This window comes from Thamnophis sirtalis, unplaced genomic scaffold, assembly GCF_051295495.1.
Source record: "Thamnophis sirtalis isolate CommonGarterSnake01/CBP01778 unplaced genomic scaffold, rThaSir2_p1.2 scaffold_10, whole genome shotgun sequence".
NCBI classification, from domain to species: Eukaryota; Metazoa; Chordata; class Lepidosauria; order Squamata; family Natricidae; genus Thamnophis; species Thamnophis sirtalis.
This window is the reverse complement of record NW_028261390.1, coordinates 17,106,000-17,111,999: the sequence shown is the minus strand read 5'-3', so window position 1 is coordinate 17,111,999 and position 6,000 is coordinate 17,106,000.

Here is a 6,000-nt window from a genome sequence, read left to right as displayed (position 1 = left end):
CTTACTGTACTTATGAAAGTACAAAGCTTATGTGTCAAATGCTTCAAGGTGCTGGTCGTTACCTATAAAGCCCTACATGGCATCGGACCTGGGTACCTGAGAGACCGCCTCCTGCCGATTACCTCCCATAGACCGATTAGATCTCACAGGTTAGGTCTCCTCCATATTCCATCTGCCAGCCAATGTCGGCTGGCGACTCTCTGGGGGAGAGCCTTCTCTGTTGCAGCTCCAGCCCTCTGGAATGACCTCCCCATGGAGATCCGAACCCTTACTACCCGCCCGGCCTTCCGCAAAGCCACCAAGTCCTGGCTGCTCCCCCAGGCCAGGGGGCTTGTGAAATATCCAGCCCCATGGTAACTGTGAATGTTGCGTATTTTAAGGTGTTGTTTTTGTCTATTTATCCCCTTCCCTTGTTTATTGTGAGCCGCCCGGAGTCCTTCGGGAGTGGGCGGCATACAAGACCAATAAACTCAAACTCAAACTCAAACTCAGAAGAGAGAGCTTTGAAGAAAATGGCAACCTGAAATATACAGATAGAAAAAGACATACTTGAAAGATAATTCTTGGTTTACGGATTTTGCTGTTATTATCTCATAAGTGCTCTGGAAATTATATTAATAAATATGGCAGAAAATTAACCAAGAATTTTATTTTCAGAATAACTCATTCGTTGAAAATACCTGGCCTGATTAATGCTACTCACTTGCATACATCTCAACACAACTTGTAGCCATAAATGGCAAGTACATTTCTTACCATACTCATCAAAGAAAGCAATTCTGTAAAGGTGAAAAATGTACATTGTGACAGATTGTTTCCAATATACTTGTAGAAGGCTCTTACTATCCACAAAGATTAATTATGGTATTGACTGGATAAATGAATCAATAACGTTTGGCTTAAAGATGAGAGAAGTTTCCCTTGTTTCTATTGCTTTTTTTTTTAAAGGGTTAGATTTTTTTTTCTAATCAAATTTTTTCCCCTGCATTTGAAGTTATCAGTCGTTGAACTGGAGAATATTGAATTTATCATGGCTTTCAATTTCTTCAGTTCAATTTTTATTCTCCACTTTACAAATGGGCACCTGTAGATGCTGACAGAATATTTTTTTTAAAAAAATGCACCAAGATTTCCATGGAGATATACATAGATATATTTGTGTGCAGATATATGCAGTATGTATATGCACGCACAAATATGCACATACCTGTGTCGGCACACAGAGAGTTACATAAAAGCCCATACACACATATTCTGTTCAGAGTCAGATACAGTGGAGAAATTCAATTTTTTCTACTACCGTTCTGTGGGTGTAGCTTGGTGGGCATGGCAGGGGAAGGATATTGTAGAATCTCCATTCTTACCCCACTCTGGTGCCAGCCAGAGGTGGTATTTGCCGATTCTCGGACTACTCAAAATTTCCGCTACCGGTTGTCCAGAACCTGTCAGAACCTGCTGAATTTCACCCCTGATCAGGTGTCACAGAAACTTAATGAATAACTAAAGGAAATGTTGACAAAGGTTTTCAGTAAAAAAATTCAGGTAAAATTAATCTTACAATAAGTGTTTCTTTATTAGGGCAATCTGGTCTACCCAAATATGGGACAAGGCTTCCTTTTTCTGCTTTCATTTTTCAGTCTCAAACCAGGAACCTTCACAGGCAGTCATTTTCGCAAAAAACTAATTTTTGTGTTGAATTTATATTTACCAACAAAGAAATAAAGGGAGACTAATATAGATCTATTTCAAGCTATTTAGCTCTTGTTAGCTAACCCTTCTGGGATTCAAACCCATCTTACAATATTATAAATAAACTTAATCTTACGATATTATAAATAAGGATCAAGTCAAGGATGCCGGGTGTTTTTTTGCTGACTTCCTCCTATCCCCACTCCATGTAACCATAAACTATGTTACTAAATGTCATGAACTTTCAGGGTCTCACTGAAAGGAAATAAAAGACCGGATGACTTTCAGAGGCAGAAGTTACACTTTTTTGAGAATGAGGAAGTAGTCATGGTTTTCTTCTGTTAAATCTCCCCTGAGATAAAGGTATCACCCGCTCTCTGAGGACTTCAGAAAGCTCTTAAAACCTGGCTTTGGTCCCAGATCTGGGTTAATGTATTATTGGAGACGAGAGGTTGTTTGATGTGTGTTATTTTTAGATTGTTTTAGTCTGGGCTGCCTCTGTGGCTTTAAGTTTTATCCGTTTTTATAGGATTGTATGGTGTTTTGTCCACCACCCAGAATCCATTGGAGCTGGGAAGCCATAACAAATTTAAATAATAAAAAAATCAATCAATCAATATCTTAGGTATTAATTCTTCAAAGTTTTGTCTTCTGTAAACCTTGGAGTTTCCTCTATGGATACTTGTTTTTTGTTTCTCGGTGGATTCACATTGGTTTCTTAACCATCATTAATTAATTCATTCATTCATTCATTCATTCATTCATTCATTCATTCATTCATTCATTCATTCATTCATTCATTCATTCATTCATGATATATTCCAGGAATTACTGAGACTGTATCTGCACCTCTATATTGTCTGGTTTAGTTCTGTAACCCAACAAGACAGACAGAGAGTTCAGAGGATAATCAGAACTGCAGAAAAAACAATTACTGCCGACCTGCCTTCCATTGAAGACCTGTACACTGCATGAGTCAAAAAGAAGGCCATGAAGATATTTACAGACCCCTCGCATCCTGGATATAAATTGTTTCAACTCCTACCCTCAAAACGATGCCATAGAGCACGGCACACCAAGACAACTAGACACAAAAACAGTTTTTTCCCCCTAATGTCATCATTCTGCTAAACAAATAATTCCCTCACCACTATCAAACCATTTACTAAGGCTGCATTACTATTACTCTTAGTCTTCTCATCGTTCCTATCACCCATCTCCTCCTGCTTATGACTGCAGGACTGTAACTTTGTTGCTTGTATCCTTATGATTTATATTGATATTGTTTCCTGATTGCTTATTTGTACCCTATGACTATCATTAAGTGCTATACCTATGATTCTTGACGTACGTATCTTGCCTTTTTATGTTCACTGAGAGCATATGCACCAAAGTCAAATCCCTTGTGTGTCCAATCACACTTGACCAATAAAGAATTATATTGTCTATTGTCTATTTTTTTTCTTTTTAATAAATGTACAGACATTTCTAAAATTCTCTTTTCCCTTTGTCACTATCGGTGACTGAACATAGATTAATGAGAAGAAAAAGGAATTTCAACAACTTTAGTATCAGGCTGCAGCACAACAAAATTGACAAAAGTGAAACGGGTCTGAATACTTTACTGTATATCATCGCAAAGTGGATTTTTTTTCAAAGATAACAGTCGTAAAGGGATTGACAATTTTATCAACGCATGCATTTTTGTTCCTTATGATAACTTCCTTTGCAAACAACCTATTCACATTTAATAAATGCAGTCCTCCTAGCCTTGCTTTAAGCAATGCCACAGGAGACTAAGCAACTCTCTCAATATTAAATAAGCATCACAATGATTTTTTTAAAAAAAATGTGTTGCATTTATCTGGAGCAGCACAGCTTATGTTCCTATGAAAAAGTAGCACTTTCCAAATATGCTAAGACTACAAATTACAGTTTGCTGTAAGTTAGCAAAATCCTTAAAACCTTTGAGAATCAAGACATATTGAAAATCTATTTTGCTAAGTATGTTTTTATTTAAAAAAATACTTTTAAAAGCATTATTTGTGCCGAGAGGAAATAAAAAGCAGTGAAGGTAGAAAGATATTATCAGAGAGGCATTAGTTGGCTTTCATCTGATTTTTCCCCCCTACTATTGTTAAAAAATACCCTCTGGTGTTTTTTTTTTTTTTTAAATAAAACTCAGTGTGTTGTTATCCTTTTTTTTTCTTTTTAAACTAAATTTCATAATTTTTGTTGAAAAAAATTGTATTGGACAATCTAGATTTTATCACATAATAGCCACCAACATGCAGAGTATGTGATATCGTCTGCTCTTACAGAAAGAGCGTCAATCCTATTTCCTTTAATTTTGTCCTCTTGAGGCAGCCCTGTAAAAAGTAGGTTAGTGGCTGAGTATGAACTAGAATAGGGATAGCGAATGTTTTTCTTAAGGCATGCCAAAATTGCACGTGTGTGTGCCAATACCACTTAAATCCTCCCTGCCCACCTGCGCATGCACGCACGACCCCCACCCCAGACTCCAGAGTCTTTTCTGAAGTCTGGGGAGGGCGAAAACAGCCTCCCCTGACCCCTGGAAACAGATCATTTCCGAACTTCCAGTTGGCCCATTGGGGCTGTTCTTCACCCCTCCCCAGCCTCCAGAGGCTTTCCTGAACCCTGGGGAGAGTGAAAACGGCTTCACCCGGCTCTCCGGAAGGGCAAAATATCTGCTGACAGCTGGCATGCCAGCAAATATGGCTCCGTGTGCCACCTATGGCATGTGTGCCATAGGTTCGTCATCATGGAACTAGAATGTAAAAGGAAGTATTCGCACTACTTAGTTATGATATATGTCAATTGAGTTAATCCATATGCAACTTCCAGAATATTCAAGAAGTATAGGATAACAACATCCACAGCAACAGAGGGTAAAAGAAAATATATAAGGCTGTAAATGTCTTGATCCTTTTATTTATTTAAGGTATTTACATGACTGTAACCTGCCTAAATTCACCCTGGAGAAATGGATTGCATAGAAGTAAGTAAGTAAGTAAGGAAGGAAGTAAGTAAGTAAGTAAGTAAGTAAGTAAGTAAGTAAATTTTATTCGCCACTTTGTGATGGACAAGGAGATTTCATATACCATATCTTCACGGAAATATGTGAGCTGTGATGGCGCAGTGATTAGAATGTAGCATTGCAGTATCTGCTCCCTGCCAAGAGTTTGATCCTGATTGCTTCGAGGTTGACTCAGTCTTCCATTCTTTCAAGATCAGAAAAATGAGGAGCCAGATAGTTAGAGACAATATGCTGACCCTATAAACTGCTCAGAGAGTGCTGAAAAGCATTATGAAGTCCTATATAAGTCTAGGTGCTGTTACTATTGCTATCCTTTTCTCTTTGGAAAAAGATTTTAAAAGTGAATTCCCACTTATTCACATGGGTAAGAATAATAGGGGGGAAATCTGATTTTTTCCCCCTTAGCAATAGCAATAGCAGTTAGACTTATATACCGCTTCATAGGGCTTTCAGCCCTCTCTAAGCGGTTTACAGAGTCAGCATATCGCCCCCACAATCTGGGTCCTCATTTTACCTACCTCGGAAGGATGGAAGGCTGAGTCAACCTGAGCTGGTGAGATTTGAACCGCCGACTGCAGATAGCAGTCAGCTGAAGTGGCCTGCAGTACTGCACTCTACCACTGCGCCACCTTGGCTCAGCACTACTGAAAATTAATCCAGCCTAAGTCTCTTATATAGACAGCTTCTTAAATTGATAACCCTGCTGAGTCATTCTCATTGCATCATCTCAGTTTATAGCTTTACAGCAGCTGGTCAGCTATTAAATCATCATTACCTTAACATAGCATTTCAGTATATAGCAGTTTCAAGTCTGGATAAAAGTTGTAACTCAGTTCTCCAATGTTTTGTTCGCTGGCCTTTGCCCCCACCACCACCTCTTCTGCCAGAAGAGCTTTCTTTTGGCAGGCTTTATAATTAGCTGGATGTTTCAGTGGTAGAAGGGACGCACCTCATTTTAATTTCCTCCAACTAATCTATTTGCTATCCATGTTAACTCCCCATAATAGATTTATATACAAAATTCATTGCACTATTATTTTTCAAGGGATAGTCCTGTGAATTTTGCACAATGTTCTGCCATGCTAAATTCTAAGCTGCTCCTCCACTTAGGAGCACATGATGTTTTCCACTATATGTGTTACCTACTTGTACTTCCCACTTGAATTCAAACCTCTTCGGTGAATACATATTGATAAATACACACTGAAGCGAAAGAACAAAGGTGCAATATAGATATGCTTTGGATCTGCTCC